Source organism: Lissotriton helveticus, chromosome 6 (genome assembly GCF_964261635.1).
Source record: "Lissotriton helveticus chromosome 6, aLisHel1.1, whole genome shotgun sequence".
NCBI classification, from domain to species: Eukaryota; Metazoa; Chordata; class Amphibia; order Caudata; family Salamandridae; genus Lissotriton; species Lissotriton helveticus.
In genome coordinates, this window is record NC_136067.1 from 2,101,758,085 (window position 1) to 2,101,784,320 (window position 26,236).

Here is a 26,236-nt window from a genome sequence, read left to right on the forward strand (position 1 = left end):
ACACACACACAACCACACACATCTATCTATCGCCCTCACTCTATCTATCTATCGCCCTAACTCTATCTGTCGCCCTCACTCTATCAATCCGTCACCCTCACTCTATCTATCTGTCGCCCTCACTCTGTCTGTCCCCCTCACTCTATCTGTCGCCATCACTCTATCTATCTATCGCCCTCACTCTATCTATCTGTCGCCCTCACTCTATCTATCTGTCGCCCTCACTCTATCTATCGCCCTCACTCACTCTATGTATCTATGGCCCTCATTCTATCTATCTATCTATCTATCTATCTATCTATCTATCTATCTATCTATCTATCTATCTATCTATCTATCTATCTATCTATCTATCTATCTATCTATCTATCTATCTATCTATCTATCTATCTATCTATCGCCCTCACTCTATCTATCTATCACCCTCACTCTATCTATCTATCTATCTATCTATCTATCTATCTATCTATCGCCCTCACTCTATCTATCTATGTATCGCCCTCACTCTATCTATTGCCCTCACTCTATCTATCGCCCTCACTGTATCCATCTATCTCACTCTATCTATCTATCTATCTATCTATCTATCTCTCTATCGCCCTCACTCTATCTATCTCATTCTGTACTCCACCACCTGGTCTTCTAAAAGTACAGCCCTGCCATCTTACATGCCTTCTCCAAAGGTGCCAGGATACAGGAATCCTGCAATGATCTATCATCTCCAATGTTGCCTTCAGAGGTTTCTGGGAGAGGGGATCTTTTAAGTGGATGCAATTTGTTTTTATACCTGACCCACTCCACAGTGTCAGAAATGAGGCCAAATTAAATGCAGGGGTGCAGGTTGTCAGCTGATCGCCATGCCTGCTTCCAGCAGGCAGGTCATAGCTGCTGAGTCTGCCAGTGGTGCCAGTCAGCAGTTATTATAGACTGCATGGCCATACGATGGGGGTTTCAGGCCAGTGGTGGATTGGATATTTGTATAGCCGTGCTGTCCTTGTGGTCCTGTCTTTTGCTGTGCTCTGCCTGTTTAGCAGAACACAGCACCACTGTTTGCAGATGGACTTTTCCGAGAGTTTTCATTTCTATTACCTACAAACATAGCACCTATATTAGTAGACTGCAAGTACAACCCCCAAAGTTTAGTTGTGCTATTGAATGGTCAAAGATCCTCTGTTCAATGGTACTCATTTTATCGACCTTAGAAGGATGAAAAGCTATGTAAACTCATGTGGAATCAAACAAGTGAACATGTGAGTATAGGAGAGCAAACACAGATCCTTGGAGTAGGCACAATAGCTCCTTTGGCCACCAGTGTAATACATAACTGTTACCATACCACATGTCCGAGTAAGATAACGGTGTTCGGACAGTGTAGTGACACACACAGTAGTGTGTTTTACTGCTACTGCCTGTCTTCAGAGCAGCCTGTGACCGAAAAGGGGGCTCTCTGTAAGCTCACTGACTCCTAGCAGTCACTGCAAACCATGCTGAGTGCTCGGGTGGCAGCTATATCAGCTATATCAATATTCCATTGCCACCAGTTGACCCCGTAATACTCCGGTCCTAATGGAACAGAGCCTTTGAAAGTCAGCAGGATATTACCAAGAGGCTTACCGCTGTTTGTTGCTCACTTTGCTTGGTCACCCTGTTGAAAGGAGAGTGTAACCCTCGTTACTCTGCGCCCTAGACCGCCCGCCTCCCGCCGCCAGACCCCAGCTCCATCATCGGGTCCGGCCGCCGAGCGGAGTGCGGCGCTGGTTGCTCCTACCGCACTACAACTCCCAGCATCCTCGGAGACGCTTCCTGCGTCAATCACGCGCCAGGCGGCGCATAAAGCTGCTGTAACCCCGGTCGAGGGGGGAATTACCAAGAGGCTTACCGCTGTTTGTTGCTCACTTTGCTTGGTCACCCTGTTGAAAGGAGAGTGTAACCCTCGTTACTCTGCGCCCTAGACCGCCCGCCTCCCGCCGCCAGACCCCAGCTCCATCATCGGGTCCGGCCGCCGAGCGGAGTGCGGCGCTGGTTGCTCCTACCGCACTACAACTCCCAGCATCCTCGGAGACGCTTCCTGCGTCAATCACGCGCCAGGCGGCGCATAAAGCTGCTGTAACCCCGGTCGAGGGGGGGAATTACCAAGAGGCTTACCGCTGTTTGTTGCTCACTTTGCTTGGTCACCCTGTTGAAAGGAGAGTGTAACCCTCGTTACTCTGCGCCCTAGACCGCCCGCCTCCCGCCGCCAGACCCCAGCTCCATCATCGGGTCCGGCCGCCGAGCGGAGTGCGGCGCTGGTTGCTCCTACCGCACTACAACTCCCAGCATCCTCGGAGACGCTTCCTGCGTCAATCACGCGCCAGGCGGCGCATAAAGCTGCTGTAACCCCGGTCGAGGGGGGGAATTACCAAGAGGCTTACCGCTGTTTGTTGCTCACTTTGCTTGGTCACCCTGTTGAAAGGAGAGTGTAACCCTCGTTACTCTGCGCCCTAGACCGCCCGCCTCCCGCCGCCAGACCCCAGCTCCATCATCGGGTCCGGCCGCCGAGCGGAGTGCGGCGCTGGTTGCTCCTACCGCACTACAACTCCCAGCATCCTCGGAGACGCTTCCTGCGTCAATCACGCGCCAGGCGGCGCATAAAGCTGCTGTAACCCCGGTCGAGGGGGGGAATTACCAAGAGGCTTACCGCTGTTTGTTGCTCACTTTGCTTGGTCACCCTGTTGAAAGGAGAGTGTAACCCTCGTTACTCTACGCCCTAGACCGCCCGCCTCCCGCCGCCAGACCCCAGCTCCATCATCGGGTCCGGCCGCCGAGCGGAGTGCGGCGCTGGTTGCTCCTACCGCACTACAACTCCCAGCATCCTCGGAGACGCTTCCTGCGTCAATCACGCGCCAGGCGGCGCATAAAGCTGCTGTAACCCCGGTCGAGGGGGGGAATTACCAAGAGGCTTACCGCTGTTTGTTGCTCACTTTGCTTGGTCACCCTGTTGAAAGGAGAGTGTAACCCTCGTTACTCTGCGCCCTAGACCGCCCGCCTCCCGCCGCCAGACCCCAGCTCCATCATCGGGTCCGGCCGCCGAGCGGAGTGCGGCGCTGGTTGCTCCTACCGCACTACAACTCCCAGCATCCTCGGAGACGCTTCCTGCGTCAATCACGCGCCAGGCGGCGCATAAAGCTGCTGTAACCCCGGTCGAGGGGGGGAATTACCAAGAGGCTTACCGCTGTTTGTTGCTCACTTTGCTTGGTCACCCTGTTGAAAGGAGAGTGTAACCCTCGTTACTCTGCGCCCTAGACCGCCCGCCTCCCGCCGCCAGACCCCAGCTCCATCATCGGGTCCGGCCGCCGAGCGGAGTGCGGCGCTGGTTGCTCCTACCGCACTACAACTCCCAGCATCCTCGGAGACGCTTCCTGCGTCAATCACGCGCCAGGCGGCGCATAAAGCTGCTGTAACCCCCGTCTCGCGGGACGCCGGGAGAAGCCCGGGCCAAGGGCGGGCCCGTTTCAGCCCGTTCCAGACAGATCCAGGCTGGGCTGGGCCACCCCCCTTTCGTCTCACTCCCCGGGCTGAGCCCCAAAGGTACTGTCTTCCATCTATTGACTTTGGTCTTTTGATTGTTCAACTAGGAGAACAAAATTGTTATAATCATGACTAGGGGCACAAGAAGTAAAACCGCCTCTAAAGCTGCTTCATTTACTGGCCCTATCGATTTATTCATCTCTAAAACAACTGAGGCCATTAATCAGAATATCGCTGTTTTAGAACGAAGGGTCTCTCAGGACCTTGCGATTGCCCGGAGATCCTCTCTGGGCCTTATAGCGACTGCCCTAACACCGTTACCATCAGTTACCCCAATTCCTATTTTAATACAATCCGGCACCACAGCACAAGTACATTCTATCCCTAGTGCAGTAGATTTATCAGCTACCAACTTGTCATCGGAACTGGACCTAACGGAGAATCTCGAGACAACTCCTGACCTTGAGCATATTCTATCTGAAGATCCGGCTCAGGATCTAGCACAGGTCAATAAGCTAAGAGGGGTCAGAGAAGGTGCTGTTCCGAAGCAGCCTGATGAGTATAAGAAGGGGAGTACTAAATCAAACCCCAATATCATCAGCATTAATAATGGGCCTAGTGTCCCACCATCTAAAACTGCCCTTCTCAGTAATAACTCCGTAGCATCGGTCCTACAAGCCCCACAAGGTTCTAATTTAGTTAATGTTTCGGAAGGTGAATCCAGCCCGCCAGACAGTGACACATCACAACTCCTTGCTAGTTTCAGGGATCTATTAAAACACCATCTTCAACCTTTAGAGAAGAGCATTATGGCAATAGAAAAGCAACTTGCTACTCTCCTCTCCAAAATACCCAATCAGTCCGGGGTGGGTATTATTAAAACAGGAGGGGTACCAACTACAACTAGCTTAGGGTCCACTCCGGTTAATTTATCCAGACCGCTGGTTACATCCATGGCACAGGCAAAAACTAACGAGCTTTCCACCACTACCTTAGTCTCTGCCCCGAATAAGAGTGTACTTTCTAAATCTAACGCTACACCTATACCACAGCCTTTATCTCAGCCACTTACAACTAGTCAGCAAAACTCTATTCAATCTACCCCTGCAGTTATACCCCCAGTTGCTAATGTCACCATAGCACAGGGGTCACTGCAGCTGCCCCAAGATAAACCCGTGGTCACTCAAAAACCACACCATACAGATGCCAAGAGGGGGCCCAGGCCAAAAAGTCCGGTACATCTTCCACCGGAGGTTTCTCCATTCACGGTAATCCTAACGGGAGTCCCGGAACTCCCAGCAGGTAACGATGAACCTTCCTGGTCCCTTTTGAATAAAATCCTTCAATGGCTTAGCATCAACAGGCCATTACAGCCTGCTAATACCTGCAGAATATCTTCTGTCCGTAGGGTTCCATGGGTGGGGGCAAGTCCTAAGAGTATTCAGGGGGATTGCGTCATTGTCACTTGCGTAGACGCATCCTCGGTGAATCATATCTGTTCTTGGCCAGAGCTGGAGAAGAAAGGAGGAATTGATACCCATAGGCTCTCGTTTTTCTATCCACCATTATTAAATTTTCATGCTCCAATACTAGCTCCCAATTGGGTAATCCCCCATGAACAACCCTGGAATTATGGTGGCCCCTGGTTGACACAAAAGAACAGGAATAGGGACTGGCCATCGCGTCCCTGGTATCCCAATAAAGGTCAATCCACGGGGAACGGATGGCAAGGCATTCATACTAGCAACAGGTATGACTGTCTGGAGATGGTTGACTGACATAGTGCTCCATTACTCCCTAGTCAGCCTGTTACCAAGCAGCTTGGGTTACCCTATGATCACCAGTTATCTGTTAAGGACAAAGCTTCAGCAATTTGTACGCCGGTCTGCATACCCATTGCTGATTTGGCGGGCAGACGATATGTTATGGAAAAAGAGGGAAGTCCCACAGATTCCTCCCCTTTATATAACCATACTAGTATCACTCCAAATACTCATTCTTGTAAAGGAGCCTATTGTAACAGTCCTGATGCGAGTATATCTACTGACGCCCCTAGACCAGGCCCAGTTGTAAGCATTCAGGAAGTCAGTCCAATCTTATCTTGTGCTACCCAGCCGGAGACGGCTACCGGTGACACAAGTAAGCCTGTTGGTCTTACTCTTATTTCCTGGAACATCGCTGGCATTGCTAGAAAAATAGATTCACCCTTTTGGTCCAGGTTTATTGGGGAGGGATTTGATTTAATCCTACTCCAGGAAACCTGGTGTCTGGACCATATTAACATCGAAGGATACTCATCGCATTGCCTTAAAGCTATTAAATCCAGCTCAGGCAGGGCCAAGGGGGGCCTCCTGTTGCTCCTGTCCAATAAGTTGAGTAACTGTATAGTTAGAAGCAGTACGACAGTTGGCTCCCACAGCCAGGTAGTGAGGGTTGAGTGCAGAAAAGGTATTGATCTAGTTATAGTAAACTTTTACAACAATATCTTCGATGCCACCAGAGGAGATATTTTACCACCCCTTGAAAAAGAAATCGTTAGGGTTGTGGGAATTTCGAAAAGAAAGGCAGAGGTTATTTGGGCAGGGGACTTTAACCTACAGCCTTGTTATTTGTCCAATGGGAACCCTTGTGGTCTTGGAACAGCTATGCATAACCAATGGGGGGGATTGGGAGAGAGGGAGGATTTCCTCCACTTTCCACACTGTAACTATGGTTCTATATTAAACAATATGTTAACCACGCTAGACCTGACCCTGTTAAACTGTAACAAAAACATCCAGGCAGTTACGTGTCCTACCTTTATGGGAAGGGATGCGGGGTCATTTATAGATCATATTCTGTTGTCTAGTAGTGGAGACTTTTCCAATTTATATGTTAAAGAAGAAAGTCTCAGTGACCATAACAGCATTTGTATCACCCTCCTAGGGCATGGTACTTCCTTAGTGTCAGGTGAACAGTGTTCTACCGACCTAGTACCCATTAGACCGAACGGTCTAAGGATCAGATGGACTGGAATTAACTCCAAGGCCAAACAGAAGGAGGTTATAACCAGCTGTAAAACTCAAATTAGTTCCTGTCTAAATAATGAAATTAACCCTGATTCCCTATTGTCACATTTTATTACCATCAATAGTATTATTGAAGGTATTTTTACTAGGGCCCCGGCATCCAACAGAGGTCTGAAGCAGGGGTGGTTTGACAAACCCTGTATACTTGCCCTCCGGGAACTTAAGAAGACATTAGGCACTAAACCACGCGATAGCGAGGGAATAAAACAACTTAGGTCCAACTATAAAACGGCAATTAACAACAGGAAAAAGGTCTTACAGAGTGAGGCTTGGGACAAGCTAAAGGAAGCAGCCGTGACTAAAAACTGCAAACTGTATTGGGAAACAATTAATTGCCCTTTTCTCAACAAAGACGGCACTCCGGAATTAACATCTTATGTTGCATGCAACGATTGGATTATCCACTTTTCCAACATTTTCAACCCAGAAGGGTTACCCCTCGAGTCACCGTCTTTTGAGACTACATCTTGGCCACCCCTCCCTTTGGGAGTAACACTAGAAGAAGGTCATGAAGGGCTCTCCGATAGCAAAGGAGGAAAAGCTCCAGGCCCCGATGGGGTCCCGCTTGACCTATTAAAAGCTGAACCGTATTTGTGGGTCCCCATTCTGGTGAGGATCTTTAACTGCGCGGCAGAAGCTAATTTCCCTCCCTCCTGGGGCCAATCTGTTATTATTCCCCTACACAAGAAAGGTAGCAAATCCGAGGCCTCCAATTACCGGCCGATATCTTTGTTGGATGCCTCAGTAAAGGTTATGAGTAGGATTCTGCTTAAAAGGTTAGAAACTTGGGCAACTGAATCAAATATTTTAACTAGAGTTCAATATGGTTTCCGGAAAGGCATGGGCACTTCGGAACAATGTGTAAATCTGGACCTTTTAATCAACAAATATACTGTGGCCAAAAATGGTAACCTTTTTTTATGTTTTGCTGATTTGAGCAGCGCGTTTGATTTAGTTAACCATGCTATTCTTTGGGAGGTTTTGCTAGACTCTGGGGCACCGAGGGAAATTGTCCATTTTTTAGCCAGACTTTATGAAAAACTCTCCTGTAAAGTCCGCTATGGTACCCTAGGCGAATGCACCCCTTTCTTCAAAGTCTCACGGGGCATCCGCCAGGGATGTGTTTTGGCCCCTCTTTTATTTTCCCTCTTCATTAATGGAGTTGACCGTACCCTGGTTGACATTCCAGCAGACGCCCCTTTGATTGGAGGAAAACCTGTCCCACTTTTACTTTATGCGGACGGCGCTGTTCTTTTATCTCGCACACAGATTGGCCTCCAGCGTTTAATCGATAGTTTTATGTTGTTTATTCAAAAAAGGAGGCTCTGTGTGAATAAATCTAAGACGTATGTCATGTCATGCGGCCAGGCGGCAAAAAAGACGAAGTATACTTTCTTCCTGGACAAAGATAAAATGACACATGTTAAAACTTTTTGCTATTTGGGAATCACATATAACAACAGTGAGACTTGGATTTCTGAATTTGATACCATCAGACTGAAAATGCTACGGACCACCAGCAGCATATTCCGATTTGCCACTAAACTTGGTTCGAGAAGCATCCCAGACATGATTAATATATACAAAGTTCGTTGTGTCTCTTCTGCACTGTACGGGGCTGGTGTATGGGGCCACAGTGAAGGCCCATCCCTTCAAATGGATGAAAATAAGTTTTTAAAGAGATTGTTATGTGTCCCTCCCTCCGCCTCTACTCAATTGATTCATGATGAGGTTGGAATCGAGTTTATATCTGACTTAGCAGCCGTTCGGCCACTCTTACTGTGGCGTTCTATTTGGGCTAAGCCAGAGACTCGATTCACTCAAGATATTATTCTTGACTGTATAGGTTTGGACCACTATTCACGTATACAGTGGTTGAGATACATTCATTTCTGGTATCACTTTTTATTTAATATTGATGTGTTACTTGATCCTGAGCAAGCAGTCTCTATCCCTAAAAAAGAAATTAAGTCCACGTTCTTAAACTTCAAAAAGGCAGAGCGAGATAAAGTATACGGTAAGCTAGCCACCGTAAAGTTTTATAAGGACCTGAAACTAACTCCGGGGCTTCAATCTTACCTTGTGAACGTGACTCGTCCCTCTCACCAATTTGTATTAACCCGTGTCAGACTGGGTATTGTCCACCATCTTGTTGCGTTCCCAAACCAGAAAGTTAGATCTGAGACACCCGGTCCGTGTGATAGTACTTCACGCCAGAGTTGCTGCCAATTTTTACTTTTTTGTAAATTTTTCCATTTCCTTAGGGTAAAATACCTCAAGCCTATTTTTATAAAGTACAATACCCGTTCCACAAAGACTGCACTGACACTACTATCCTCATTGGAGAATGAGGATATTTGTTTCTTTTTGGCTACTTATATTTTGAAATGTACAGCTGCCAGGAAAAGTATAGTACTGTAAATTTTCTTATACTTACCTGTCTGTACTTGAGATGTACAGCTGCCAGGAATTGTATAGTGTTGCTATTACCTTATACATCCCTGTCTGTACACAAAAGTTTTAAAACAGTTTTGTAAATATGGAATAATTTTATATGTCGATGTCCACAGCATGTATTATATGGTCCCTCTTTTTACTCTAAACTTACCCTTCCATGCCAGACCAAGTGGCCCAGATTTGTTATGCCGGAAAGTACAGCTGCCAGGAAACTCTACTTGTTATGATAAATCTTTTGATTTCCTGTCTGTACACATATGAACATTTTATATCGTTGTATTAGTCAGTTGTTTTAAAAAAAAAAAAAACTTTTTTAACTGTTGCCCACTAGCTTTTTTCATATGTCTCCTACTCTCCTTTTTGTATTATCTGTGTGAATACTGTATATTAATATTATGAACTATGTATTTTATTATGCTTGTATGATTTGTATGTGCAAATCGAATAAAAGCTTATGAACTAGATATTGACAGAGCTCTCCCTGCCAGTGCACCTCCCTGAGCCCGGTGCAGCTGACCTGCTGTGGCTGCTATTAATAAATACAATTAATGCTTTAATCGTTCTGAGCTGCCTGTGATCTCTGCCTTTATTTTACTGTGTCTGAGAGCTGTGCAGCCGCTGCCTGGCTCCCTTCTGCTCTGTTTTCAGCGGCAGCCTTGGCTGGCAGCGATGGGGTTATCGCTGCTCGAGCAGGAGGAGTGTTCGTCGCTGGATCTTGAAAGCGCATGCGTGTAATCACACGCATGCGCAGTACACGGGCAGTAGAGTGGGGAGCTTCAAAATACATGCAGCCAAGACATGGGGTTTCCACGCATGCGCATAATTATGCGCATGCGTGGAAACGCGGGGGGTGTAAAGCCAGATGGGGTGGCTCTATCGATAGTACACCGGTGTACTATCGATAGAGCCACCCCATCTGTCTTTACACCCCCCGCGTTTCCACGCATGCGCATAATTATGCGCATGCGTGGAAAGCCCATGTCTTGGCTGCCTGTATTTTGAAGCTCCCCACTCTGCTGGCCGTTTAGTGCGCATGCGTGTTTTTGCACGCACGCGCTTTCAAGATCCGGCGGCGAACACTACTCCTGCTTGAGCAGCGTTAACCCCATAGCTGCCAGCCAAGGCATGCAGCTGAAAACAGAGCAGAAGGGAGCCAGGCAGCGGCTGCACAGTTCAGCGACACAGTAAACTAAAGGCAGAGGGCACAGGCAGCTCAGAACGATGAGGCATCAATTGTATTTATTAATGGCAGCCACAGCAGGTCAGCTGCACCGGGCTCAGGGAGGTGCACTGGCAGGGAGAGCTCTGTCAATATCATACTATCCTGCTGACTTTCAAAGGCTCTGCTCCATTAGGACCGGAGTATTACGGGGTCAACTAGTGGCAATGGAATATTTATATAGCTGATATAGCTGCCACCCGAGCACTCGGGATGGTTTGCAGTGACTGCTAGGAGTCAGTGAGCTTACAGAGAGCCCCCTTTTCGGTCACAGGCTGCTCTGAAGACAGGCAGTAGCAGTAAAACACTCTACTGTGTGTGTCACTACACTGTCCGAACACCGTTATCTTACTGGGACATGTGGTATGGTAACAGGTATGTATTACACTGGTGGCCAAAGGAACTAATGTGCCTACTCCAAGGATCTGTGTTTGCTCTCCTATACTCACATGTTCACTTGTTTCATTCCACATGAGTTTACATAGCTTTTCATCCTTCTAAGGTCGATAAAATGAGTACCATTGAACAGAGGATCTTTGACCATTCAATAGCACAACCAAACTCAGGGGTTGTACTTGCAGTCTACTAATATAGGTGCTATGTTTGTAGGTAATAGAAATGAAAACTCTCAGAAATGTCCATCTACAAACAGTGGTGCTGTGTTCTGCTAAACAGGCAGAGCACAGCAAAAGACAGGACCACAAGGACAGCACGGCTATACACATATCCAATCCACCACTGGCCTGAAACCCCCATCGTATGGCCATGCAGTCCATAATAACTGCTGACTGGCACCACTGGCGGACTCAGCAGCTATGACCTGCCTGCTGGAAGCAGGCATGGCGACCAGCTGACAACCTGCACCCCTGCATTTAATTTGGCCTCATTTCTGACACTGTGGAGTGGGTCAGGTATAAAAACAAACTGCATCCACTTAAAAGATCCCCTCTCCCAGAAACCTCTGAAGGCAACATTGGAGATGATAGATCATTGCAGGATTCCTGTATCCTGGCACCTTTGGAGAAGGCATGTAAGATGGCAGGGCTGTACTTTTAGAAGACCAAGTGGTGGAGTACAGAATGAGATAGATAGAGTGAGGGCGATAGAGAGATAGATAGATAGATAGAGTGAGATAGATAGATAGAGTGAGGGCGATAGAGTGAGGGCAATAGATAGAGTGAGGGCGATACATAGATAGATAGAGTGAGGGCGATAGATAGATAGATAGATAGATAGATAGATAGATAGATAGATAGATAGATAGATAGATAGATAGATAGATAGATAGATAGATAGATAGATAGAGTGAGGATGATAGATAGATAGAGTGAGGCCAATAGATAGTTAGATAGAATGAGGGCCATAGATAGATAGAGTGAGTGAGGGCGATAGATAGAGTGAGGGCGATAGATAGATAGAGTGAGGGCGACAGATAGATAGAGTGAGGGCGACAGATAGATAGAGTGATGGAGACAGATAGAGTGAGGGCGACAGACAGAGTGAGTGCGACAGATAGAGTGAGGGTGACGGATAGATAGAGTGAGGGCGACAGATAGAGTTAGGGCGATAGATAGATAGAGTGAGGGCGATAGATAGATGTGTGTGGTTGTGTGTGTGTGTGTGTGTTTGTACGTGTGGTTGTATGTGTGTGTAGTTGTATGTGTGGTTGTGTGTGTGTGGTTGGGTGTGATTGTGTGTGTGGTTGTGTATGTGGTTATGTGTGCGATTGTGTGTGTGGTGTTGTGTGTGTAGTTGTATGTGTGTGTGCGCGGTTAGAGAAGGATGCATGTGGAAGAGAGCAGCAGATCAGCACAGCAGAAGAGAACAGGGAGTTAAAGAAGGAGGCAGTTGGAAGAGAGCAGCAGATCAACACGGGAGAAGAAAACAGGGAGTTAGAGAAGGAGGCGGTGGAAAGGAACAGCAAATCAGCACGGGAGAAGCGAACAGGGAGGTAGAGAAGGAGGTGGGGTGGAAGAGAACAGCAGATCAGCAAGAGAGAAGAGAACAGGTAGTTAAAGAAGGAGGTGGGTGGATGAGAGCCGCAGATCAGCACATGAGAAGAGAACAGGGAGTTGAAGAAGGAGGTGGGGTGGAAGAGAGCAGCAGATCAGCAAAGGAGAAGAGAACAGGGAGTTAAAGAAGGAGGTGGGGTGGAAGAGAGCAGCAGAATAGCACGGGAGAAGAGAACAGGGAGGCAGAGAAGGAGGCGGGTTGAAGATAGCAGCAGATCAGCCTTGGAGAAGAGAAGTGAACAGGGAGTTGGAGAAGGAGGTGGGTGGGAGAGAGCAGCATAACAGCACAGCAGAAGAGAACGTAGTTAAAGAAGAAGGCGGGTGGACGAGAGCAGTAGATCAGCTCTTGAGAAGAGAACAGGGAGTTAGAGAAAGAGGCGGTTGGAAGAGAACAGCATATCAGCACAGGAGAAGAGAACAGGGAGTTAGAGAAAGAGGCGGTTGGAAGAGAACAGCATATCAGCACAGGAGAAGAGAACAGGGAGTTAGAGAAGGAGGCGGGTGGAAGAGAGGAACAGATCAGCACAGCATAAGAGAACATGGAGTTAAAGAAGGAGGTGGGTGGAAGAGAGTAGCAGATCAGCAGAAGTTAACAGGGAGTTAAAGGAGGAGGCGAGGTGGAAGAGAGCAACAGATCAGCACAGGAGAAGAGAAGAGAACAGGGAGTTAGAGAAGGAGGCGGGTGGAAGAGAGCAGCAGATCAGCGCAGGAGAAGAGACCAGGGAGTTAAAGAAGGAGGTGGGGTGGATGAGAGCAGCAGATCAGCACAGGAGAAGAGACCAGGGAGTTAAAGAAGGAGGCGGGTGGAAGAGAGCAGCAGATCAGCGCAGGAGAAGAGACCAGGGAGTTAAAGAAGGAGGTGGGGTGGAAGAGAGCAGCAGATCAGCACAGGAGAAGAGAAGAGAACAGGGAGTTAGAGAAGGAGGTGAGGTGGAAGAGAGCAACAGATCAGCACAGGAGAAGAGAAGAGAACAGGGAGTTAGAGAAGGAGGTGAGGTGGAAGAGAGCAGTAGATTAGCACAGCAGAAGAGAACAGGGAGTTAAAGAAGGAGGTGGGGTGGAAGAGAGCAGCAGAACAGCACGGGAGAAGAGAAGGAGGTGGGGTGGAAGAGAACAGCAGATCAGCACGAGAGAAGAGAACAGGAAGTTAAAGAAGGGGGTGGGTGGATGAGAGCTGCAGATCAGCACATGAGAAGAGAACAGGGAGTTAAAGATGTAGGCGGGGTGGAAGAGAACAGCAGATCGTCACAGGAGAAGAGAACCGGGAGTCACTTTTCATCTCTTATCTTTATCACCCCCACTTCCCCATTTATACCCCCATGAAGCCTGATCCACAGATAGTCCACACTCACGTGCGTGCGTTTCCAGGAGCGCCCATAACCGGCGCATTTATCTGATATGATGTCGAAGTCCTTCATTTCTGTCTAACGGTAACCGGTCGCAGCGTCGCACGCCCCGCATAACAATGGCTTCTTGGGTGGTAGATGAGCGGCCGCGCTCCTCATGCTAAGATGGCGGCCGGGGAGGCAGGCGTCACACAAAAAGATGGCCGCTGAAAGGTTGGTCTTCTCACCGAAATAACAGGCCGCCTCCCTCACAAAGATGGATGCCAAAGTAGTCTCTGCTCTTGCACAACGCGTAAGGGCTAGAGTATCGCGTCCTTCACAACAAGGCTAAAACGGTTATTGGGATCCACGTGACAGTAGCCACGCATACGTTTGTCTCACAAACGTGCCGGTTTTCCGTGGTTCCCTGCTCCCCGTCTGTATGCGCTCCCCCCTCGTGTGTGCGCATGCGCACTATCCTACGCAACCGCACAATGTACTTTTGGCTTCATACAGGTATTTTTAAGCTCCCCGGTGTTCTGCCGTTTTAGTGCGCATGCGTGTCCTTGCACGCATGCGCACTATATAATATGTTCTTTGATTTGAAACTCCCCACGGCAGCGGTTGAAGTCCCAGGAACAGCTGGGGGCCACCCCCTCCCCATCCACAGCCTGACCTCCCAAAACACAAGCCACGTGCACACGGCACGTGCTGGTCGTGCACTAAACACAACCACACGCTGTGCAACGCCCATTGGGCTCAAAGTGCTTAGGCCCCTTCCCCCACGAGTAACTTCTACAACCAAATGCCTGACACTTGGAGCTTTTCTCTCGTTTAAGGACGCCTGGGTAGGGGATGTGATACCTGGGCAGGTGGGCGGGGAGCTGAATAGGTGGATGTATGTGATTCTATGCGTGGTGGATGGAAAGGTGGTTGTGTGGATGAAAGGATGAGTGAAATGGTGGTGGATGAATGGGTGGATGTCTATCTGGCTTGATAACTAGGAGGATCTGAATGGAGAGGCAAGCGGTGAAAGGGCGGGTTGCAGAGATCTGGCGTTCAGGGTTTCAAAATATCATTGACATCACTAATCTATAGCGTGAAATCACATCCGGTGGAGAAGAGGATAACTACACTTTCAGGGGAGAGACTGGCCCTCACCTGTGGGACTCCCACTCATACATCTCTATGGTGCCCAGGGAGGTGACCTTATATTCCTAAGTCACAGGGAAACGAGGATTTAATTTGTAAGCATTCACTTCAACAATAAATACATTCTGAGGCAAGAGTCTTGGTTTACTTCCAATAAACCGACTAAATGCCAAATACAGACAAGCATTTGCAATGCATAAGGTCTCGCATTAGGAAAGTTTGAGCTATTGGTATTGTAAATGACACATTTTTTATATATGTGTTGGTTTTGAAAATAGCAAAAATAATAGCTTTGTCATTTACAATGCCAATAGTTATAACTTGTGACACCTATAGCATTTGTAATGCAATATGTGTTGTATTCACGTGACTTAGATTTATTGATATTACAAATAACAATGGCTTTTAATTTTTTTAATAATTAATACTTAAATAAAAGTTATTGTAATTTATAATGGCAATAGCTTAAACTTTTGTAAATAACTTTTTGTAATATGTTCAGTGTATTTTATTGTGACGAAAATCCAAGAACAGAAGTGAAATACTAACCTCTTTTTGTGGCATTTGTAATAAAGCTTGAAACATTGAGAGATCATATTTGACCCAGTTGTTGGTAAATGGTTGCACAGATTGATGCTGTGGTGGGGCTGAGAGATGTTGTGGTGGCGACTAGTGATGCTGTGGCATTCAATGATCCTGTGGTAGCGCATAGTGATGTTGTTGTGCCCCTTAGTGATGCTGTGGTGGTGCTGAGTGATGCTGTGGTGATGCGATAGAGTGAGGGCGATAGATAGATAGAGGGAGGGCGATAGATAGAGGGCGATAGAGAGATTGAGTGAGCGAGATAGATAGATAGATAGATAGATAGATAGATAGATAGATAGATAGATAGATAGATAGATAGATAGGAGTGAGGGCGATAGATAGCTAGACAGATAGATAGAGTGATGGCGATCAGTATCTAAATAAATAGATAGAATGAGGGCGATAGATAGATAGAAAGATAGATAGAGTGAGGGCGATAGATAGATAGAGTGAGGGCGATAGAGTGAGGGCGATAGATAGATAGATAGAGTGAGGGCAATAGATAGATTGATAGATTGATAGATAGATAGAGTGAGGGCGATTAGATAAATAGAGTGAGGGCGATAGATAGATAGATAGAGTTAGGGCGATAGATAGAGTGAGGGCGATAGATAGAGTGAGGGCGATAGATAGAGTGAGGGCGATAGATAGAGTGAGGGCGATAGATAGAGTGAAGGCGATAGATAGATAGAGTGAGGGCGATTAGATAGAGTGAGGCCGATAGATAGAGTGAGGGCGAGAGATAGACAGATAGAGTGAGGGCGATTAGATAGATAGACTGAGGCCGATAGATAGAGTGAGGGCGATAGATAGACAGAGTGAGGGCGATAGATCGATAGACAGATAGAGTGAGGGCGATAGATCGATAGACAGAGTGAGGGCGATAGATAGATAGATAGATAGTTGTGTGTGTGGTTGTGGTTGTGTGTGTGGTTGTGGTTCTGTGTGCGTGGTTGTGTCTGTGTGGTTGTGTTTGTGTGGTTGTGTGTGTTATGCTTTGTTTTTCTATGTTTTGTTATGCTATGTTTTGTTGTGTTTGGTATGCTATGTTTTGCCAGGCTATGATATGTTTTGTTTTGTTATGCTATGCTATGTTTTGTTATGTTATGCTATGTTTTGTTATGCTATGCAATGTTTTGTTTTGCTATTCTATGCTTTGTTTTGTTATGCTATGCTATGTTTTTTTGCTATCCTATGCTTTGTTTTGTTATGCTATGCAATGCTTTGTTGTGTTTGTTATGATATGCTTTGTTATGCTATGCTATGTTGTGTTGTTTTGTTTTGCTATGCTATGCTTTGTTTTGCTATGCTTTGTTTTGCTATGCTATGTTTGTTATGCTATGTTTTGTTATGCTATGTTTTGTTATGCTATGTTTTGTTATGCTATGCTATGTTTTGTTATGCTATGCTATGCTTTGTTATGCTTTGTTATGCTATGCTATGTTTTGCTATGCTATGCTTTGTTTTGCTATGCTATGTTTTGTTGTGTTTGATATGCTATGTTTTGCTATGCTATTATATGTTTTGCTATGCTATGTTTTGTTATGCCATGTTTTGTTATGCCATGTTTGGTTAGGCTATGTTTTGTTTTGCTATCCTGTGCTTTGTTTTGTTATGCTATGCTCTGTTTAGTTTTGCTATCCTATGCTATGTTGTGTTTTGTTATGCTATGCTATGTTGTGTTTTGTTATGCTATGCTATGTTGTGTTTTGTTATGCTATGCTATGCTGTATTTTGTTATGCTATGCTGTGTTTTGTTATGCTATGCTATGTTTTGTTATGCTATGCTATGTTTTGTTATGCTATGCTATGTTTTGTTATGCTATGCTATGTTTTGTTGTGTTTTGTTATGCTATTTTTTGTTATGCTATTTTTTGTTATGCTATGTTTTGTTATGCTATGTTTTGTTGTGCTTTATTACGCTATGCTTGGTTATGCTGTGCTTGGTTGTGCTGTGCTTGGTTGTGGAGTTCGGTGGTATGGTTGAAGGAGATGTTGGGGATTGCGGAGAAGATGGCGTCAAGCGTGTGACCGGCGGAGTGGGTGGGTGTTGTAACGAGTTGTCTGAGTCCGAGGTTGGCTAGGTTGTCAATAAGGGTGGTGGAGTGGGGGTCGTCTTTGTTCTCGAGGTGGAAGTTCAGATTCCCGAGGAGGATGAGGTCCGTGGAGGCCCCCGTCTGATGCCACCATCCAGAAGCTGCTCGGACTCCAACCTAAGGGCATCGTACGCCACTGCATTTCACACCGCTGCACCGGACGCCCAAAGACGCTACCGCTCCTGACTTCAACCGCGAGGAGTTGAATCTGCAATGCGTGTATCTTCAAGGGCCCGACGACTCCTGACCTGACCTCTGGAACCAATGCCTGAGGACGCCGTGCTTTTGGAAGCTTAACAAGAGGTTGCCAATGCCCTTCTAAAGGTACTGTTTTGCAGGTCTCCCAGACACCGTAGCTGACCTTCAACGCCGCGTTCAGCCAGAACTGTTTGGGTTTGTTTCTTCACGACACCGTGATAGCCCTGGATGGAGCCATCAACTTCAAGGAACTTTATTTCAGGGTTATGATGATAACTGAAGATTTCTAAGAACTGCACTGTGGATTTTTATAGTTTTTGGTCTTGTTTTGAGTATTTATTTAATATTGGATATTTTTCTAAACTGCTGTGGTGTCCTTTTCTAGTGCTTACACATTATTACTTTAGGTTATGTGCAAATGCTTTACACACTGCCTCTAAGATAAGTTTGACTGCTCATGCCAAGCTAGCAAGGGGGTGAGCAGGGGTTATTTTAGGAGTGTAACTCTCTTGTCCTGATTAGAAGGAAGGGTTCCTACTTGGACAAGGTGCAAACCATTGACAACTAGAGTCCCCCCTTTCTAATATTGGTTGTCAGTGGTGAGGATAGGACATGTGTTCGCACTTGACTTACAGTGATTGATGTGCACTACTACCATTTTGCAGTCCATTGCATACCACATACTCTTTTTGGTCTATTTTTGCATATCCATCACATTTGAGCTTGAACTTTCCAGTACAACATGCTTGAATCAATTGCATCATCTATTGCATCCTTAAAAGTGGCTTTTAAAGAGGAGAGGTTAGGGGGCGTGGCTTGCAGCCTACAGCGATGACTGCTGCCAAAGCGTGCTCCGGCCCTTCCATGGCTGTTTATCGACCTTTAATCCATCCGAAACTGAGTGCAGAGAGCTGGAGGCTGGGGGCATAGCATCTCAGACCCCCCTTCTGTATCTCAGAAGCAGATTTGCCCCCTGATGCGTGGTGGCTGGCAGACGAAGCCTGAGCCTAGAAGCTCCGTTCACAGAAAATGGCGGCCCTGGCCTGAGTCGGCTGACTGTGGCCACCGGGTGGGATATCTCGTGCCCCTCTGCGGTGCTGCGACCCGCCAGAGCGTTACTGGTGGGCAGGGAGGTGCGGTGGAGCTTGAGCAATGGCGGTAGGAGGCGCTCTTGGGGTGCGGCGCAATCCTGCCAGAGGCGCTGGCAGCGGCTATAATTCAAGGCCTCGGCCTTTGGGCCTAGCGGAGCCCTGGAATCTGCCTGTCTCGCATGAAGTGAGGAGTGACTGGGGCCGGACCAGGAGGCTGGAGGTACAGCGCCACAAGTGTATGCTGTGGGGGGGGGGCTGCATTCGGCCCACCCCTCCCTTGGACAGTGAGACAGATGGAGGCGTAGTGACGCTCCGATCTCGGGAGGCCGGATCGCCTTGCCGCAACATGAAAGGGGCCCAGTAGAGAGGCCTGGGTGTAAATCCTGGGTAGTAGCTGGATGAAACACCCCGGGAAGATAAGATACCGCCCAACAGGAGGTTTTGGAATCCAGGCTGAAGTAGCATGGAGCCACGGGAGGTGGCCTGCCACTAAGGTGCGGGCTGACCAGAGGAGGTCAAGGTGGAGCCTGATAACCATTCCTGGCAGAAAATAGCTGTGTGGATACCTACCCGTGCACATAGGGGAGGTCTCCTGGAGTATGGTAACCGGTCTGTTAGGCCTGCGTAGAGACGATGGGGGCCCCTAAAACTGTGGATAAATGAACCATGCTGTGACTTATAGTGGTTCCTTCCCGAGGATCAAGGGGGGAGCAGTGAACGGTGGATCTTCCTGGTGGGCCTGGTTGAACAGTTTTTGTGAAGAGGTGGTGTGCTGGTATGAATACTACTCGGCCTCTTAGAACTGGAGGTGAAGAGCCCTCAGATGTGAAGGGGATGTATCACTCTACTATCAGGAGGTGAGGGTGAAATACGGCTAGCCCAAAGGTCGATAGGCGGTAGACCCGGTGTTAGAAATGGGATCCCTGGCTGGCCAGGGCTTTCGGCAAAGTCAGTCAGAGACCACCACTCCCAAGTCAGGGCAAGGGAGTTACACGCCAAGATAACCCCTGCTCACCCTCTAGGTAACGTGGCGCGAGCAGCAAGGCTAAACTTGGAGGCGATGTAAGTTAAGTATTTGCGCACGCACCCCAGCAACAACACCCCGGACCCACCACAAAGGAAACTCCACACAAGGTTATATATAAAAATAACAAAAACACAGAAATGAAGGGGGGTCTATAGGGGAAATAGGATTATTGACCAAAGAGCACCATATCCCCAAATCTAACTAGTACAAAAAACACAAGAGGGTGCTATTGGTCTATGTGGACAGGAAAGTGTCAAATTTCCTCTGAACCGTGTGTGTATATATAGAAAGACTAACAGGCAGTGAGAGAAGAAACCCCATCAGCCCACCCATTGGCGGAATGTCATCATCTGGGATGTAGAAATAGCAGACTGGTATCCACTGGTAAACTCACTTACAGTATTGTGAGTATTTACTAGTACCGGATCCACCAGTGATGAAAAAAGCCAGAAAAGTAGAGACTGTGGGCAGGGTTGTTGCAGTGCTCAAAAAGTGAGTGCTAGTGAAAAAAGTGTATTAAAATTGACTAACATGGTGCCTGAATGTAACTTTTATTCTGGCGGTCACCATGGTGACAAGGGTTAAAAAGCAGAGTGTGGATAGAATTCCAGCAAATACTGCTATCCTGATGGTAAGTTAACTGATCTTAACTGGTCGACATGTTTCAGCCGTGAATGGCTTTCTTCAGGACCTATGGTTAAAACACTACTGCAACTAGTACTCAAAAAAATGTAAAGTGAAAAATTACATACCATGCAAGGATGACCTACCGACTCAGATGTTTGTTGAGTTGTGGCTCCACGTGTCATGGATATCAAAGCACCTCTCCTGAAATAAACACAACCATATATACACACACACATGGAGTAAAAGAGAGAAACAAGTTGTAGGCTTACATCAAACCTCCAGCGAGACATTGCTCATTGGCATTTATTCTAAGTAATCACTCACCCAAAATCTGCTTGGGAGTGGCCTCACCTCGCCTGGCACTCGCTCAGGTAATGAGGCCCCGCTCTGAAGAAAAATGGAAACAAGGAGAATACCAAGTATAGTTATATTACCGGTAAACAAATCCATTTTATTAAAATCCCCAAATGTACATAGAGTGGACAACAGCCAAACTGCGGTACTCAGCTGGCAAAGTCAGGTGGTGAAAACAAATGTAAAAAGTCCACATGTGTAGAGTTGTCATAAGATGGCCCTCAGGTCATTACACATGTCTGTTTTCTAAAACAAGGGATGGTGTTTACTACAGTACTTAGACTTCAACTGCAGTATATAATTTAATAAGTTTGCAGGAATCAGATTGTCCAGTCAAAAAGAAATGGCTGAAAAAACAAGTGCAGTCGAACCACAGGCTGCCGCATCAGCCTCCCTCCCTCCTAATTGCATTTACGGCCGCACAGCACATCAAAGGGCTTCGCCCAGCGTGCGCTCTGCGGCTTCTCCTCCCCTAATTAATCATGGCTGGCCGGCCGTACTTTTTTTTCTATGCACTCTAATGCCGTTCCTTCCTTTAGCCACTTTCTTCCCCATACCACGTCTACCCCATTCCCCGTCTCTCTTCTCTCGACTCTTTCTTCCGGATTCTCCCCCCTTCCTGTGTATCCTCTGCCTGCATTCATCCTCATATGGCATCTCCTTCTGATTGGGTACAGTCCATGGTATGATATCTGGTGTGTATTTACCGTCCCTGGTATGGCAGTTTGCAGCTCTCCTCACTGAGCTGGCCACAGATGGTGTTGTGTTCTATGCCTCATCCGGTTGTTGACTCGAGGCTCCCACGGCTTCTAGGTTACGCACTACCAAGTTTGTTTGTGTCGATAGTTAAGTTACAGCCAGTGACACTGACACCTCTTCACACTTGTGTACATCCCGCCTGTCCTGGGTGGCAAAGCCGGAAGTCTCCCGACAGTTTGCGATCTTGAGCACAAACAATAAACATAACTAACAAGTACACAAAACTCAGTGCATTTCCTGCTGGCCTCACTGGTCCCAGAGATGCATGCGACCCCTGATTCCCAACGCTCTGAAACAACAGCTACATCAAAATATAAAACGCCAAAAAGGTCGCTCTTTCTGTTGCTCACGAAGTTTGCTATGCAAAAAAGTGCACAGTCCCATAGTAAGGCCAGACTTTCACCGTGCCTTGAACAGAAACCCTCATGTTTGACATTTTGGACACCGTATACCACAACAACACATACTTCAAGTGACAAACATGTTATCGTGATCTTTTGTAATCCCAGAGTTAACATAGACACATTCATTTAGCAAGAAGCATTGCTCTCTTAGTAGCCTGTTCTTAACTTTCACTTTACAAATGCTGTTTACTTTCATTAGGGATAATACAGCACGAGCTACTCTTGATACGTGCGTATGTAAGGCATGGGGACGATATTAGGATTTTTGTTTACCATAGTAGGGTTACCAGACAAGATTAGAAATGTTGATCACGTTTTACTTACATAAATTTAAACGTCTGTAAAGCAATAGTTGATAAGTTTAAACAGTAACTCCTTGTTATTAGACAATTGGGTCTCCTAAACAAATACATATGTAACAGAACTAATATATGTAGTTGCGCATGATGCCCTTCATAAACAAGTGTTGCACAATTAAGGAAACATACATATCAATTATAAACTCAAATTGTGAATAAAATTCAGTAACCTCGGTTGCACTCTTTGCCAATAGGTCTCGCAGTAGGAAAGTTGGAGCTATTGGTTTTGTAAATGACAAAGCCCTTTATGTTTTTAAAATGAAAACAAAAATAAAAGGCATTGTTATTTGCAATTGTAATAGCTCCAACTTTCCTACTGCGAGACCTATTGGCAACGCCAGTGCTTGTTACCTTTGATACTTGCACAAGTGCCACCTTTGCCTACGTAACGCTTGTTTTGGTGCCTGAGTGTCTAGCACCTATTGCAGTATTATACCTCAAATTATACTTTGTTTTCTCTTGTAACTGCACACTTGTCACTTTTTCCTCTTGTGCACTTTTTACTACCTCATGTATTTTTGGTTGCTCACAATTTTTACTACCTCATGTATTTTGTTTGCTCACAATTGTCACTATTACCTTATGTAACGTAACGTATGCTTTTGTAATCTGTTCTTGTGTAATGTTTCTCATTATGTTTCATTTCTGTTCCTATTGTGAAGCGATCTGACGCCTTCGGGTAAAGTCCGCGCTATATAAAAATGCATAAATAAATAAATAAATAATAACAAATAAATAAATGATAAAACGGATGGAAAAGTCCTCAAATCTCCCTTTCTGATGCTAGATACGCTAACCGGCTTCTGAGATACTCGAAACCTTAACCTTAACTCTTCTAATTCTCCTTGACCTGTCTGCAGCCTTTGACACTGTCAATCACAATACCCTCCTCAATATTCTTCAACAGAGAATGGGCATGGAGGGCACTGTGCTTAAATGGTTTGCATCGTTCCTCTCGGACAGATCTCATATGATCAAAATAGAGAACAGTCTTTCTTCTCCTGTGGCGGTAGGTCAAGGTGTCCCCCAAGGCTCTATTCTTGCACCCACTTTGTTCAATCTCTATTTAGAACCACTGGGAAATCTCCTAAGCAAATCCGGGATTCACTATCATCTCTATGCAGACGACACTCAACTCTACCTCAAGGTTGCCTCCACTCATGACCTCTCCATCCTAAGTTCGACTCTCGACTCCATTCAAAACTGGGTGTCAACGCATCAACTGATTCTGAATCCCTCCAAAACTGAATTCCTCCTCTTCTCCTCCTCACTCTCTCCTCCCGGTTCAATCGTGGATGGATCAGATGAATCTACTAAACAATAAACCCATCATTGTTGACAACGCAAAATCCCTTGGTGTCATACTAGACAAAAAACTCAATCTAACTCCCCACATCAATTCCATTGCAAAATCTGCTCGATACCAACTGCGCCTTCTTTGGGGAATCCGTCGCTTCTTCCCGGAGCAGGACCTTATAACCCTGGTACAATCGCTGGTCCTCTCCAGACTAGACTACTGCAATTCTCTTCTTACTGGCCTCCCCAAATCTCACCTGTCTCCACTTACGTCTGTTTTCCACTCAGCAGCTCGGTTCATCTATGGGGCCAAAAGAAGCGATCACATCACACCGATGTTATCCACCCTCCGCTGGCATCCCTTCGAGGCTAGAGCTTTCTACAAGACCGCTTATATCACCCACAAAGCCTTGCACTCCTCCTCTCCTCGCTACCTGGCGAATAAACTGAAACTCTCTGGAGGCGCTAGACCTTCACGCAATGCGGAGATCCTACTGCTTGAACCTCCCACTTTCAAGAAGGAAAGAACGATGGCCCAATCCTTCTCAGGCAACGCAGTGAGAATCTGGAACTCCTTTCCACCTCAGCTCCGGACCACTGCCCCCTCCCAGGCCTTCAAAAGGGACCTCAAAGTTCTCCTCCTCCAGAGACACCTCCAAAAGTAATTCACGTCCTCTTTGTTATTTGAAGGAAGACTTCCCACTACTGAAAACTCTACTCTCCATGACGATGGAAGTGCCTTCCCAGTGTGTTCTTGTGGTTGGAATGCCTGCCTTTGTTATGCAGTATTTTCCATATACTTGTGTTTGGTGCCCTTGTGTAACATGCACACACCACTTGGCCCTTGTAACACACGGTTTGCTACCTGCCTTAGATACTTGCACAAGGGCCTCCTTTGCCTATTTAACGTCTGTTCTTGTGCCTGAGTGTCTAGCTCATATTGCAGTATTATACCTCTAACTATACCTTGTTTTCTCTTATATCCTGCACACTTGTCACTTTTTCCTCTTGTGCACTCTTTATTACCTCATGTATTTTTGGTTGCTCACAATTTTTACTACCTCATGTGTTTTATTTGCTCACAATTGTCACTTTTACCGTATGTAATGTAACATCTAATTTTGTAATCGGTTCCTGTGTAATGTTCTCATGTATCAGTTCTGTTCCTTTTGTGAAGCGCTCTGACGCCTTCGGGTAAAGTCCGCACTATAGAAAAATGCATAAATAAATAAATAAATTAATTAATAATCAAACCCCCCCCCGCCGCCGCCGCCGCCGCAGGAGCATGTGACGTCAAATGAGCTGAACGCCCGGACTACCACGGCCACGGACATTATATCGGATGCGGAAAAGATTACCCGAAGATCCTCGGGTTTGAATGAAGTTGGCCCGCTCCGACTGGGTTCTCACACCCTCTGTGTACGCGACGACGGTCGACCGCTGGGAAAGAAAAACTATAAAGCCAGAAATACGCCCGAACAGTGCCTGTTTTTACTGCATTAACAGCTGGAAGGTGTTATAAGAAATTAGCCCGTGTATCGTAGGGCTCGTAGAGCGTCCATGAATGTGCATTACTGTTCAACTAAATAGACGGTTTTTCACCAAAAGTACGAAGAGTGTTCAGCCGGTGCCACTCAAAATTCAAGAGCTGGCACGGCTCCAATAAATTGAATTGCCCCGTGGTGGCCCCCCCCTTCGCATACATGCCCTGATGAAGGTGCCGCCGCAGATCGGGCTTGGCACCGAAACGCGCGTTGGCGTGGTGAATATCTGTCCTGTGAAAAAGACCATATCTCCCCCCAGCAAGCTGCTGAGAGGATATTACAGGACAACCTCAGTGTAATTGTCTGCGATAGGCTGTGAGGTCCTTGGATTGTGCGAATGCGGATGGATGAGCCGAATGTGTGAGTATGGTTTAGTGGAATGAGTCTGTAAATATGAATGATAGATGAGAGGGTGCCCAGGGGCGCTGTATTTTTTTCAATTGTTAGTGTAATTTTGTGTGATATATATTTTCAAACGATGATGTCTCTGAACACGTTTTTCATCACCTTGTTATTTTGAAAAATGAAAATAAACAAAATAAAAAAATATTTATTCTGAAGGTATGTTTTTAAAAAAAATGTTTTATGTGTAGTTCGTGACAAGTGAGCTCTAAGTGGTGCATGCTACTATCACAGGACTCTTTCTGAGCCTACCAATTGAAACATATAGGGCAGACATTTCGTTTTCTATTTTTGGATGGACTTATCCCCTGCTTGTCTGCCCTTCATCTGTCTCAGGGGGCCCCTAATTACATTGGTGTCAAATGAGCTGAACAAATAAAAAGGAGTTAAGCGTCCATAAAGAGCCGAGTGTGGCTGCATGTTCAAGTATTAGTATAATTATGCCTTTCCCCGCTCCCCCTCGTGTGTGCGCATGCGTAAGTGACCTCCGTGCACGAGTGCACAGCCAGACGGGGGTGCGCCAATACACAGGCACAAACTGCATGAATCAGCACCCCTCCGACGTAGGGGGTGTACAAAACGACGGGGGTGGAAATCTAGTTAGAACACCGGCTCTGCAGTGTCTGCAGCAAACCCTGGGTCAGCGATCCACGCCACGATCACTCACACTGCGCATGCGCGGCCGCCTCACCTAGTGTTTGGCCCTGTGCGCATGTGCGGTGGACGGCAGCACCCCGGACCCAAACAGGAGCAC

General features: G+C 46.7%; 1 pseudogene across 1 annotated transcript in view; it reads right to left on the reverse strand.

Annotated features, from left to right (window-relative positions):
* LOC144764046 (uncharacterized) overlaps positions 1-20,761 on the reverse strand; it is an 89,246-nt pseudogene extending 68,485 nt beyond the window's left edge. The window contains exons 1-2 of the transcript XR_013596302.1: positions 20,689-20,761; positions 20,508-20,565 (exon numbers count right to left, since the gene is read on the reverse strand). The product of XR_013596302.1 is annotated as an uncharacterized LOC144764046 (transcript). The remainder of the gene's footprint in view (positions 1-20,507; positions 20,566-20,688) is intronic.
* Between the last annotated feature and the right edge of the window lie 5,475 nt (positions 20,762-26,236).